Below are 14,437 nucleotides of genomic sequence, written 5' to 3' on the forward strand. Positions count from 1 at the left end.
ATCAAAGAGGAAAAGGATAACGGGGGAAATAAAAGAAACAAACATAAAGGAAAAAGTAGGATAATATTAAGAGATCTAGCTGTGATAAACAAGGAAAAAAGGAAGAAGATTAAAAGAAGGGAAAACAACAATAATGAGAAAAAAAATCACGGGATTTGTACCAAAGAGGAAACAAGAACAATTATCACAGTACCGACACGAAGAGGAGGAGGAGGAGGAGGAGGAGGAGGAGGAGGAGGAGGAAAAGAAGGAGTAAGAGGCTGTAGAAAATGTGATAGGAAAACTTTACTATGACACAAACTGATGACACTCTATCCCCTCGACGCTCTGAAAGGGAGAGGGGGAGAAGGAAGGGGGTGAGAGGAGTGGGAAAGGGGAAGGGATGAGGGGAGGGAATGAGAGAAGGAGAAGAGGGGGAGGGGATGAAGGGAAGGGGTGATGGGACGGGGTGAGGGAAGGAGATGAAGTGAGGGGGTAAGGAAAAAGGAAGGAGTGAGGGGAGTGGATGAGGGGATGGAGTGAGGGGAGAGGGTGAGGGAAGGGAATGAGGGATGATCACCATAGCAAGATAAAGGGACACTGAGACTAGAGGGGACACGAGGGAGATAACGACTGATCTCGTTTTGCTGAGTGTCTAAAGAGAAGAGGAAAACGAAATACAAAAAGGAAAAGTGGGAAGAAAAAAACGAGAAAAAAGTTAATTAAGGGAAAATTGATAAGAAAAAAAGTGATGCTCAGAGAAACATAAAAAGCTTCTAAGATTATAATAAAGATATGAAAATAAATCCTGTAGAAAAGAAGAGATAAAACAACGGAAAACAGAGAACAGAAGGGAAAACACGTAAAAATGTAAAAGAATTAGCCATAAATATCAACCATAGATAAACATACAAAAAGTCAAGAACTGAAAGGAAACATGAAAAAAAATAATGGAAGAAGAAAACTAAGAAAAAAAAAACTGATAGAAAGATTAATCAAAACAAAAAAAATATAGAAAAACGAAAATAAAAAATTAAAACAGGAAATAAATAAGATACATAGTAAATTAAAAATAAATAATGGAAAAGAAAGACAAGATAAAAAAAGACTGAACGAAAAATCAATCAAAACAAAAAAATACAGAGAAACGAAAATAAAAAATATAAAAACGAAATACACAAGATACATAGTAAAAAAATAGAAAAATAAAATAAAAGGCAAGAGGAAATAAAAAAAAACAAAGTAAAGGATGAAGAAGGATGAAGTGATTAAGACTAAGCGGAAGAAGGAAGGAAAATTTAAAAAGATAGGGAGGACAAGAGAGGCTGCCTGAAGGTGGCGTACAGGATGAAAGGAAGCGCTGCAGGCAACGACGGAGGAAAACCTGAGGATGGAGAGGGGGGGGAGTAGATGTAAAGGAGGAGCACAAGGGAACATAGAGGAAAAACAAACATCAGATAAAGCACAGAGAGGTAAAATAAGCACCAGAGGAGGAGGAGGAGGAGGAGGAGGAGGAGGAGGAGGAGGAGGAGGAGGAGGAGGAGGAGGAGGAGGAGGAGGAGGAGGAGGAGGAGGAGGAGGAGGAGGAGGAGGAGGAGGAGGAGGAGGAGGAGGAGGAGGAGGAGGAGGAGGAGGAGGAGGAGGAGGAGGAAGAACAGAGGGGTGGTTGAGGAAGCAAGCTAATATCACTGCTTTTATTACGATCTTCAAGGAGAGAAAGGAGAGAGAAGCGGACGACGAGGTGGCCTTAAAGAAGAAGAAGAAGAAGAAGAAGAAGAAGAAGAAGAAGAAGAAGAAGAAGAAGAAGAAGAAGGAAGAAGAAGAAGAAGAAGAAGAAGAAGAAGAAGAAGAAGAAGAAGAAGAAGAAGAAGAAGAAAAGAAGAAGAAGAAGAAGAACAAGAACAAGAACAAGAACAAGAACAAGAACAAGAAGAAGAAGAAGAAGAAGAAGAAGAAGAAGAAGAAGAAGAAGAAGAAGAAGAAGAAGAAGAAGAAGAAGAAGAAGAAGAAGAAGAAGAAGAAGAAGAAGAAGAAGAAGAAGAAGAAGAAGAAGAAGAAGAAGAAGAAGAAGAAGAAGAAGAAGAAGAAGAAGAAGAAGAAGAAGAAGAAGAAAATGATAATGATGATGATGATGATGATAATGAAGATGATGAAGAAGAAAAAACAGAAAAGTAAAGGAGGAGGACCAAGGGTGTGTACGAGGGAAGAACCTGTCAACCACCACATTCCTTCTTTTCTTTATAAACTCCTAGAGAAACAACTCATTACCCATCCTTGTCCCTCATTGTCTTTCCTTCACTCCCTCACTGTCACTCACTCATACTCTCATATCCATCACTCCCACATATTCCCTAGAAAAAAATGTGACAACCCTATCTTAATTTCTATCCCTTATACGCCCACACCTACACCTACACACCTGCAAGACAATTAGACACACCTGAGGACACACAAACCTTGATTTATTTTAAGATTACAATAACTTATACTTCCTTATACTCTCCCACACACCTGACACTCCCTATGCTCCCCACACCACACCTACACCTACACACCTGCAAGACAATTAGACACACCTGAGGACACGCAAACCTTGATTTATTTTAAGGTAACAATAACTTATACTTCCTTATACTCTCCCACACCTGACACACCCTCTATACTCCCTCACACCTACACCTACACCTACACACCTGCAAGATGATTAGACACACCTGGGGACACACAAACAAACCTCAATATATTCAAGGATAACAATATTTTCCCTTTCTTTCTCTCTATTTCTTCAAATTCTTTCTTTGCCGTGTCCTTCTTCCTCTCATTTCTCCTCCTCCTCCTCTTTCTCCTTCTTCTTCTACTTCTTCATCTTCTTCTTCCCTCCCTTCCTTTCCTCCTTGCTGCTCCGTAATTAGTTTCATAATGTAGTTATTTTATATTATCATAAATTTTCATTCATTGGTTTGCGTCTGCATTTACCGTCAAATATACTGCCGGAATTGGAGGAAGAGGAGGAGAAAGAGGACGGGGAGAGGAAAGGAGAGGAAAGAAGGGGAAGAAAGGAGAGGAGAGGAGAGGAAAGAGAGGAAATAGAAGAGGAGAGGAGAGGAGAGGAGAGAAAAGCAAAGGAAATGAGAAATCAAGAGAGAGAATAAAGAGAGACAAAGAGAGAAGAGAAAAGAAAAGAAGAGAAGAGGAGAAAGGAGTGAAATAAGTAGAGAAAAGATTGAAGGAAACATGGAGAGAGAAACAAAATCAAGATCATGATGGAGGAGGAGGAAGAGGAGGAGGAAGAGCTCTTCGTCTCGCGGTCTCGTTTATAATCCACCTCATTTGGAATGAAGTTTTGCTGTGACTCCTCAGACCGCTAATGGTTCCTCCCTCCACCTCCCTCCACGTCCTTTCACCTTACTCCACCTTCTTACCTCCACTACTCCACTCTTTCTTTCTTTTTTTATTTACCTGAACCCTTCTCTTCCTCCTTTTCCTCCTCCTCCTTCTTCTCCTCCTCCATCTTCCGTTCATTTCTAGTATTTCCATTAAAGATATTTCTATATTTTTAATCTCCCTCACTAATTGTTCACTGATACACTCCTCTTATTCTCCTCCTCCTCCCTCTCCTCCTTTTTCTTCTCCACTTCCTCCTCCTCTAGCTTTCATCATTAGTTCCTTAAAAAATATAATATGTTCTCCTTGTCTCTATACTTCAGCAATTACTTCTTTTCCTTCTATCCTTTTCACTTATTTCACTGCATCACAAATAAACACAAACACAGCTACCCCTTCTTATGTACATTTTTTTCTTTCTTTTTTTACAATTCTTTTTATTAAACCTTCCCACATTCTTATCCTTCCCTTTCTCTCATTTTCATTATCATCCTCCTTTCTCCTTATTTCAGTATTTATTTAATTTTCCCATTCCTTCTATTCCACTTCATTCAGATTTCTACTATCAATTTTCTCTTTCACATATCCAAGACAAAATAGGATAGGAGTACTTTAATTTTTTCTACTTTTTTTCCTTCCTTCTTGACTTTCTTCTTCAGTGATTTTTGTTGTCTTAGCTTTAATATTCTTCTCTCCTTTCTTCCTTTCTCTCTTCATACTCTTCTTAATTCTTTTCTTCCTTCCTTTCTCTTTTTTTTTTGTTTTTACCTTCCTTGAATAAGTGTCCCTTCCTCCTTTTCTTTATCTGGTGGACACAAGCACGGCAGGTCCCCGCGCCGTGTTAATCTCCCATTGCTGACGGGGGACTTAAGCAGATTTCATTTTAATTAACTTTGTTCACACCTGAATCCACTCTGTCCTCTCTCGAACTCTTGGAGCCTACTGGAGGGTTCTTGACGCCACTCTCTCTCTCTCTCTCTCTCTCTCTCTCTCTCTCTCTCTCTCTCTCTCTCTCTCTCTCTCTCTCTCTCTCTCTCTCTCTCTCTCTCTCTCTCTCTCTCTCTCTCTCTCTCTCTCTCTCTGCTTGTGTATATACGTAAGTACTTGTTTGTCTTACTATTACTGTCTTAATCCTGCTTTGTATTCAATTTGCATAATCATTACATCTTTATCTTCTTATATATTTCATTGTCTTTCCCTGTTTATCTATTTGCGATACACATTTGATAAAGAGACGTGCAGATGGAACTACACACACAATCTCATTCTCTCTCTCTCTCTCTCTCTCTCTCTCTCTCTCTCTCTCTCTCTCTCTCTCTCTCTCTCTCTCTCTCTCTCTCTCTCTCTCTCTCTCTCTCTCTATCTATCTATCTATCTATCTATCTATCTATCTATCTATCTATCTATCTATCAATCTATCTATCTCTGTCTCTCTCTCTCTGGTACTCGCTGCAATGTACTTCAGGCAAAAGGAACAAATGAAAGCAGGCAGTTCCCCGTAACACCCAGCCAGACGTTCTCGCCAGACAATCTCCAGCTAGATAAAGAACAGGTAACGTGCTCCAACTGTCCCTCCTGCTGTGACGAGAAAAGCTTTTGACCATTACATTTTGTTTTTAATCTTCGTTTTTCTTCTTTTTCTTATGTTTTTTAAAGTTGTTTTTCGTGCCTTTACGTGTTTTTATTTTCTTTTTGGTTCTTCTTCATCATAGTATCGTTTTACTAGTTTACGTTTATCTTTATTCATTTTATATTTTCTTCTTTGTCTTTTTATTGCTACTCTACAACTGTTACTCGAATTACATTGGGTAAATTAACATGTTCTTTACTGGTCATTTGAGTCAGCTAGACCTTTATGTTTACCTTCCTTTACTCAGATTGATAATATTTTACAGTTTAATCAAAGCTTCTAAAGATCATCAGGTCTGTTAATCTTTGTTTTTCCTTTGCGTTTTACTTAGATAGGATAATTTAACATGTTCTTTAATGGTCACGTGTGTCAGCTGGTTCTTTCTTCATCGTCTGTGGTCATTTATTTAGCTTTACATAGGAAAATACACATAGTTTAACCAAATCTTCTAAGGATCACTAATTAAGCTGAAGGTTGTTATTCCTTTGCCCTTTACTTAGTAGACAGGGTAAATTAACAGTTTTTTCAATGGGCACGTGAGTTAGTTAGCTGTTTTCTTCTTCTTATGTGTCCTTTACTCATCGTTTACTCATAGTTCAACCAAGACTAATAAGATCACGAAGTCTGCTAATGCTTGTTATTCCTGTGTGTTCCTTTACTCATGTGGATTTTAATGGTTTACTCAATAAGCTGGATTTTGTTCTACCTTTGTGTTCCTTTATTCACGTTGTCTCTATGAAGAACCTTGTCTTTCTTCGGCTCTTGGGTTCCTCGTAAGTCAATCTCGAAATGAAATGCAATACCCGCCAGGCAGATCATTGCTAGATTGATTCCTCTCCCCTTTTATCCTTTTCTTCTCTCTGATACGGAGGGAAACAAACAGTGGAGTGCTTCAGGGCATGAGCAAAGACGCGACCTATTTCGTTTCTCCCGCCAGTTTCAGTTTCCATCATAAGAGATTGTTTGTTTACTTTTTTTTGCTTATATTTTAGTTATTGTCTATTTTTCTGTCTGATATTTTCTTTTTCATGTCCTTTAGTTCATGTTCTGTTTTTTTTATTTTTTTGAAGTGGTGGTTTAATGTTTTTTTTACTAGGGTCACACACACACACACACACACACACACACACACACACACACACACACACACACACACACACACACACACACACACACACACACACACACACACACACACACACACACACACACACACACACACACACACACACACACACACACACACACACACACACACACACACACACACACACACACACACACACACACTGCTGATTCACCGTCCAATGAAGACTTAAACAGATACACAAAGTTTTCAGAGCCCTATATTTTTTTACATCCCTCTATCTTTTCCTTCTTTGTCCTTCTCCTCTCCCTCCTCCTCCTCCTCCTCCTCCTCCTCCTCCTCCTCCTCCTCCTCCTCCTCCTCCTCCTCCTCCTCCTCCTCCTCCTCCTCCTCCTCTTTCTCAATACATAAGCGTAATTTTACCAAAGCTCGATTTCTTCCTAAAAATGTGTATCTGTGTATTGTATTACCTTTTACTCTTTAGTTTATTAGCTTTATCGGTGACGTCTCTTCAGGAAATACTATCACAGCAACACAAAGCTTCACTAACCTCTTCAGTGCCAGGACGCATTTCATATTCACTCTGCTTATTATTAGATTTTATACAGTTTCAGAAACCATAGACGCTTCCTATTGTCGATAAAATGATCTAATGGTACACAAAACTCATGGTAAAAATGCGTCCTAATGATGTTAAGAGTACAGATTATTAAGTGCGTTTATTTTTCTCTATGTTAATTAATCGGTGTTATATTCCAATTGTTCCTTGACTTCCTTCTCTTCATTGTAGTAAGGAGGGCGAAAAGTAGAGAATTCCAAGTCCAATAAAGGTGAGGTAATTAAGTGGGTAGGTTAATTAGATAGGTGAGTTCTCATTTGTTTCTTTCACGTCACGCCATGTCACAGGAAAGTTCCCTCTCCTTTAAGTTAATTGCATTTTTCTTTTACCTTTATCAAGTGTTGTGAGGGAACAAGAGGGATATTACTGCAAGGGCGGATAATTGTACTCGTCATTCCCCTTCATCCTTTTCATTCTTGTTAATTTAAATATTCTTTAATTCTTACGCATCATTTGTCATTACCTTAACCTCTTCAGTTCTGAGACATATTTACTTTGAGATTTGGGTATGATTTGACGATTTTACTTACATTAGAAAAGGTTTATGGAGGTCAGAAGATTCATAAAAGAGTCTTCACTATTCTATTTCCCATTTCAAAAGTTACTGTATACAATCACCAAATAGTAACAAAAATTAATATGAAAAATGTGTCATGGTGCTCAAACGGATAGGTCTTTCCCATCTCCCCACATTCACTGAAAATTTACTCATGAATCCATAACTTTCAAATTCCAACCATCATTCATCCTCATTTCCATCTTATCTATCACAAACTTCACCAACTGTTCCTTATCCTCTCAAATTCTACCGTCACTCAACATTTGCCTATCACTATCACACACAGAGTACTAACATAGCAATTCTAACACGACAGTAACAAAACTATATGTACAAAATAAAACAAACTTCATCAAAACAAGAAAGACATTACGTATCCTGAACTTACACTAACAAAAAAAAAGGCATTAAATAGTGAAGCCAAACTGTAGTACCCAGAATAGGTCATATTTCAAAAAGGAAAAAAAATAATTATAAGAAAACTAAATTACACTAGACCACAACACGGTAAAGTTTAAGCAACCCGATATTTTGTAAGGAAATTATACAGGAGAGAGAGAGAGAGAGAGAGAGAGAGAGAGAGAGAGAGAGAGAGAGAGAGAGAGAGAGAGAGAGAGAGAGAGAGAAGAAATATAAGGAAATTTCACAACCACTAAGTAAACTTGGAATCTATCAGAGTAACCTAATGTAACGTTAGAATCTTGTGTGGTAGGTAGAAAAGAAAGAGAGTGGGAGAAGGAGAGGGAGAGACGGAAAGAAAGAGGAAGAGAATAAGAGGGAGAGGGAGGGCAAAGTACAAAGGGAGGATGTATTACTTAATGGTGAAGGTGAAGGCCGTGATAGAAGACTGCTTTTAGTGTGGTTAGGGATGGAGGGGAGGGAGAGGGCAACTAAAGGGTAAGGAAGGAAAAAAGAGTTCGTAAATTGGGACAAAAATAAGGAAAATTGTAATAGGTTAAGGATAAGAAAGCGAAGAAGAGTTAGTAAATACGAAGAAAATAGGAAAAATGTAATAAGTAAAGGATAGGGAAGAAAAAGAGGTATAGAACTAAAGATGAAGAAAAATAAGGGAAAAGGAGATAAGTTAAGAAACGCTTAAAGTAAAAATAAAAAAGGAATTAAGGGATTAGAGTGGAATTAGAAAAAAGAGAAGCAGGGAAAGGAGTGCAAGGGAGGAATGAGCTGAGGGAAAGGAAAGAAAATGAAGAGAAGAGGAGACACGGGAAAAAGAAACAAAATAGAAAGACAAATAAAAAAAAGCAAGATACTAGAAGCCAATGGAATGGAAGGCAAGTGCAAGAATGGAAGAAAAAAATAAAGGAAAGAACAGAAAAAAAAGCGAATAGCAAATAGACAAAATACTAAAAGGAACACAATAGAATATGAAAACAGAACAGCTACAGTAAATAAAAGATAGAGAAAGGACGAAAAAAACAAGGGAAAGGACAAAGTCGCAATAGCAATAGGTAAATTCCAGACAAAAATAAAACAACCATGAAAATATCTGGTAAACTCTACGGTATTCGGGACGCGCGTTTCACTACCATTCCACGAGAGAGAGAGAGAGAGAGAGAGAGAGAGAGAGAGAGAGAGAGAGAGAGAGAGAGAGAGAGAGAGAGAGAGAGAGAGAGAGAGAGAGAGAGAGAGAGAGAGAGAGAGAGAGAGAGAGAGAGAGAGAGAGAGAGAGAGAGAGAGAGAGAGAGAGAGAGAGAGAGAGAGAGAGAGAGAGAGAGAGAGAGAGAGAGAGAGAGAGAGAGAGAGAGAGAGAGAGAGAGAGAGAGAGAGAGAGAGAGAGAGAGAGAGAGAGAGAGAGAGAGAGAGAGAGAGAGAGAGAGAGAGAGAGAGGGAAGCCCCAAGAGTCTGAGTCTTAGGGAGAGCTGTGTTCCTGACAGTGCATTTGTGACAGCAGCATTATGGAGAATCCTGCACAAACATGTGTAATCATTAAAAAGCTAAAACTTAATAAAAATACAAAAATATGACAAAAAGAGCAGTGTGGTTAAGCCCACAACCTATCGCTCTTCTAACTTTCTTTCACCACTTCTCTTCTCACCCACTTTTTCTTTAGCTAGCTCTCTTGTTTTTCTTCTCCCCTTTAAAAGAGAGAGAGAGAGAGAGAGAGAGAGAGAGAGAGAGAGAGAGAGAGAGAGAGAGAGAGAGAGAGAGAGAGAGAGAGAGAGAGAGAGAGAGAGAGAGAGAGAGAGAGAGAGAGAGAGAGAGAGAGAGAGAGAGAGAGAGAGAGAGAGAGAGAGAGAGAGAGAGAGAGAGAGAGAGAGAGAGAGAGAGAGAGAGAGAGCCTAAACCCACACCACACACCCACCAATACCAAAACAAGCAGTGATAGAATAAAGAGTAAGAGGAAAAGACTGCTACAGGAACTGAAATTGACAGGCAGACACACCAACCACTACCGCCACAACCACCACCACCACCAAAGTACCTCCTTTTCACCTCTCCTTCCTCCGCTCACTTTTACTCTCTGATCTGCATTTGACGCTTTTGTTTTCGCTAAATGTCTCGCACCAGACACCAGCCAGCGCGTTCATGTTAGCTGAGAGTGGTGCCTGGAAAACCCTCATTCCAGACGTTAGCTTCACCCTCAATCTGGCGTGCTGGAATGCTGGGTTTGTGTTTCCAGGGCTTCCCGCATCCATAAAATGTGGAACTATGCTGAAAAGTTGGCCCTTCTACGAGCAAAACTACTTTTCTATTTGTTTTTCGACTTAAGTGTTGAGCGGGAGAGAGAGAAAGAGTGAGAGAGAGAGAGAGAGAGAGAGAGAGAGAGAGAGAGAGAGAGAGAGAGAGAGAGAGAGAGAGAGAGAGAGAGAGAGAGAGAGAGAGAGAGAGAGAGAGAGAGAGAGAGAGAGAGAGAGAGAGAGAGAGAGTCAACCAATTTACTTTCATTTACATATTCACTCTAGAGCTAAGATTGTATTTAGCCACTAAGTCTGATGGACCCTATCTTAGAAGCAAGGACTTATTGCATCTTAAAAATAACATCCACTTGAACTTCTTCTAGTAATAAATTCGACTCCCAACAGATTATTTCAACAATACAATATGTTACCCTGTTTCTAGAGTTCTGGATCTCGTTGAAAATGCGCAAAAAAACAGTTAGATTCTTGTTAGGTAGCGAGACATGAACTACAAGACTAGAAAACACCACGAGACTATCTGGACCAAGAAAAGAAGACACTGATTTATGTAACCTTACTTAACGCTCCTTCAGATGATTACCACCAATGCTACCACCACTACTACTACTTCCATGACTACCACTACTACTACTACCACCACCAACACTACCACCAATACTATCACCACCACTACCACACCCACCACAAAAAAGCAACACCATCAACACCACCAATACCTCCACCACCACTACTATTACCACCTCACTAACACCACCACCCGCAGCCCTACCATCACCACCACAAGCAACACCAGAAACACCACCATCGCCATCACTACTATCACCATCACCATCACGATCACTACCATTACCACTACTATCAGAACCTCACCACCACCACCACCACCACCACCACCACCACCACCAGCTGTCTCCCCTGATCGATTACCTTCACGTCAATAACACCAATCCAACTCGTCCTCAAGTGATAAAATGTAATAAAAACTTATGCCGATATCTCTTTTCATCTTCCTTTCATTTTTTTTCCAATATTGCCCTTTGTTTTTTTTTCTCCTAGTGTTTCTTTTCTTTTGTGTTCGATATCATTCTGGATGTTTTTTTTTTTTTCATTTTCTGATGTTTGATAGTGTTTTTTTTCTCTCATTATTTTCACCGGAATTTATGGGCTTTTTAGAGTACCTCCTATCTTAAAGTTCACCCATTAGGAAACCGTTGCCCCAAGTGAGGAAGTCCAACCTACACTCAGACCGTGGACAGGATTCGAACCCGTGCGCTTGGAGACCTCTAGGATCCCAAAGCACGCATGGTTCCACTGTACCACGGCGGTGGATGTTTTCTCTCAATTGTGTCTGTCAATCTACCCGCCTTTAATTTTCTCTTTGCGTAGGAACGAGTTTATGATTTATCTATTTTAATGTCAACCATTATGTTTAATTTTGCACATAAACGAGCTTAGAATTTTTTTTATTATCTTGCTCTTTTCTTCTTTTCTTGTTCTTCCTCTTCCTCCTCTTCCTACTACCACCATCACCGCCACCATCACCACCACCATCACCCCCACTATTTTTTCCTTGCCTTTAATTGTCAAGCATAATATTTCACTTTTGCATAGAAACAAGCTTTGAAATTTTTTTTTATTATTTTTCTTCTTTTCTTATTATTGCCCCTTCTCTTCCTCCTCTTCCTACTACTAGTACTACTACTATCATCACCATCACTATCACCACCATTAGCACCATCTTTTATTTCTTCCTTGCCTTTCATTTCAGCCATTGTATTCTACTTTTGCACATAAACGAGCTTGGAAACTTTTAATTATCTTGCTTTTTTTTATTGCTCCTCCTCTTCCTCCTCTTTCTACTACTACTACCACCACCATCAGTATCAACACCACCACTAACACTACCATTTACTTCTTCCTTGTCTTTCATTGTCAACCATTATATTTCACTTTTGCACATAAACGAGCTTAGAATCTTTTATTTACCTCCTTTTCCTCTTATTGCTCCCTCTCTTCCTTCTCTTCCTATTGCTACTACGACTACATCACTGTCACCACCACAATTAGCACTACCATTCACTTCTTCCTTGCCTTTCAACTATCTATCAGTCAGTCTTCTTCACGTAGATTTACCCAGCAACCCCCGTCCTCCAAGGAGTGACTCTCTAATCCTTCACCAGTTTCCTCCAATCCTAAAACCTTTGAACGAACTGTAACCAAAGAACCTTCCATTATTTCCTACCCATCACAAGGAAGGTTACCAAAGGACTCCACCATTCGTATCCTTTCTTCGCTTCGTAATCCGCAAGAAGGAGCTTCTCTGGATCTTTTTCTATTTCTTTAGAATATCCTTCACGAGATCCTTCGGTAAGACATTCGTTCCTAAGTTACACTCGTGAAGCTTCGATCATATGTCCATTTTTTTATTTTTTTATTTTCTTTCATACTTTTTTTCTCCATTTTCTTTCTACCTCTTCGTCTTTTCCATGTCTTCATTCATTCCTATGCCATTCTTTTCTCCCTTTTCTTTCAGCCTTTTCTTTTTTCCTCTCTTTTCTTTCTACCTCTTCGGCTTTTCCTTGTTTCCATTCGATCCTGTGCCATTCATCTCTCCTTTTTTAATCATACTTTCTTTTTTCCTCTTTTTTTTTCTTTTTACCTTTTTCTTCGTGTCCATGTTTTCATCTTCCATTCCAGGCCGTTTTTTTTTTTTCTTAATTTTGCCTCTTGATATGAATAGATGTTTTCAAGTTTCTCTATCTACAAATCTCTCTCTATGATGATACTTGATTTTTTATTTGATTTTTCGTGGTCCTTCACAGATAAATCGCATGACCATCGCAAATTTCCAAGTAGATTATAAACATTAATTCGTCTCCTTCAGTGGCAATAACAAAAATATTCAGCATTATCATTATCACAACCACAGTTACACTTAAATCTTATTGCTATAATTATTTGAACATGTGAGCGAATTACATCAGTCTCCCTTTAAATGTATTTCACAGACTAAACACGATTTAATTAGAGTTGCCTTGTCATATAATCTCTACTAAATTTGTCTATTTCTCGTACACATTCTCTCTCTCTCTCTCTCTCTCTCTCTCTCTCTCTCTCTCTCTCTCTCTCTCTCTCTCTCTCTCTCTCTCTCTCTCTAACTCTCTCTCTCTCTCTCTTCCTGCATAGTGATCTAAGAGTATACGAGTTTACCAATACCTCGACTTTTTCGTTCCCACACAGGCAAAGTCACAGGTGAAGTTTTACAATGGACAGCTTTTCCTTTTACCCTCCTCTCTTCCTATGACTTGACTCTCACACCTACACCAAAGTTTTAAAAGACTTCACAGGATCAAAGAATTGTTTTGCTTTCCTTTCCTTTATTTCCTCACCTTAAAATTGTTTGTTGTGTTTGTTTTCGTTTTGGTTTCTCGTTATTCTTCCTTTTCCATTATTTCACACCTTTGGCTTCCTGTATATGCGTAGCTAGACATACATACATGCATACAGACAGACAGATACACACACACACACACACACACACACACACACACACACACACACACACACAGAGACATACACATGCTATTTTTATGAACCCGTAGTTTAGTGGCTAATTATTGAAGGTTTCTGCATAATTAACAATTTTATTTTTGGTGCACACACACACACACACACACACACACACACACACACACACACACACACACACACACACACACACACACACACACACACACACACACACACACACACACACACACACACACACACACACACACACACACACACACACACACACACACACAAACACACACACACAAGCACACACACACACACATTTATTATTGACTCTCATTTACATACACAATTTTATAGGTCGATTATCTCTCTCTCTCTCTCTATGGACGCTATGGAACCGAAAAACTACAGACCCATATCACTTCTTCCAATTATCTCAAAAGTTCTTGAAAAGGTTATTGCTGCTCAACTCACCTCACACCTTGAAAGCAATCACCTCCTCAGTGATACGCAACATGGCTTCAGACCTAAGCTTTCTACAGAAAGCGCTCTGCTTACTCTGTCCAATTCACTATTCGATACTATTGACAGGAGAAACATTTCATTAGTAACGCTGTGTGACTTATCAAAAGCTTTCGACAGCGTTAATCATGAAATATTATTAAGGAAACTAAGAATGTTAAGAGTCGATTCCTTTTGGTTCCAAAGCTACCTTCTCAAAAGAACTCAGTCAGTCAAAATTGGTAAACATATTTCTAATAAACTTGAAGTTGCTTATGGTGTTCCTCAAGGATCAGTGCTCGGTCCAATATTGTTTTCTATATTTGTAAATGACCTCTCGCAGCACATCCCCGACTGCCAGGTCATACAGTACGCAGATGACACGCAGCTCATCCACACTGGAGAAGTAGCGAATATTCAAGATCTCGTTCACAGGGGAGAAGTGGCTCTGTCTCAAGCTAAGGCATATTTTCACATGAATGGTTTGCTGCTCAACACGACA

This window comes from Portunus trituberculatus, chromosome 21 (assembly GCF_017591435.1).
Source record: "Portunus trituberculatus isolate SZX2019 chromosome 21, ASM1759143v1, whole genome shotgun sequence".
NCBI classification, from domain to species: domain Eukaryota; kingdom Metazoa; phylum Arthropoda; class Malacostraca; order Decapoda; family Portunidae; genus Portunus; species Portunus trituberculatus.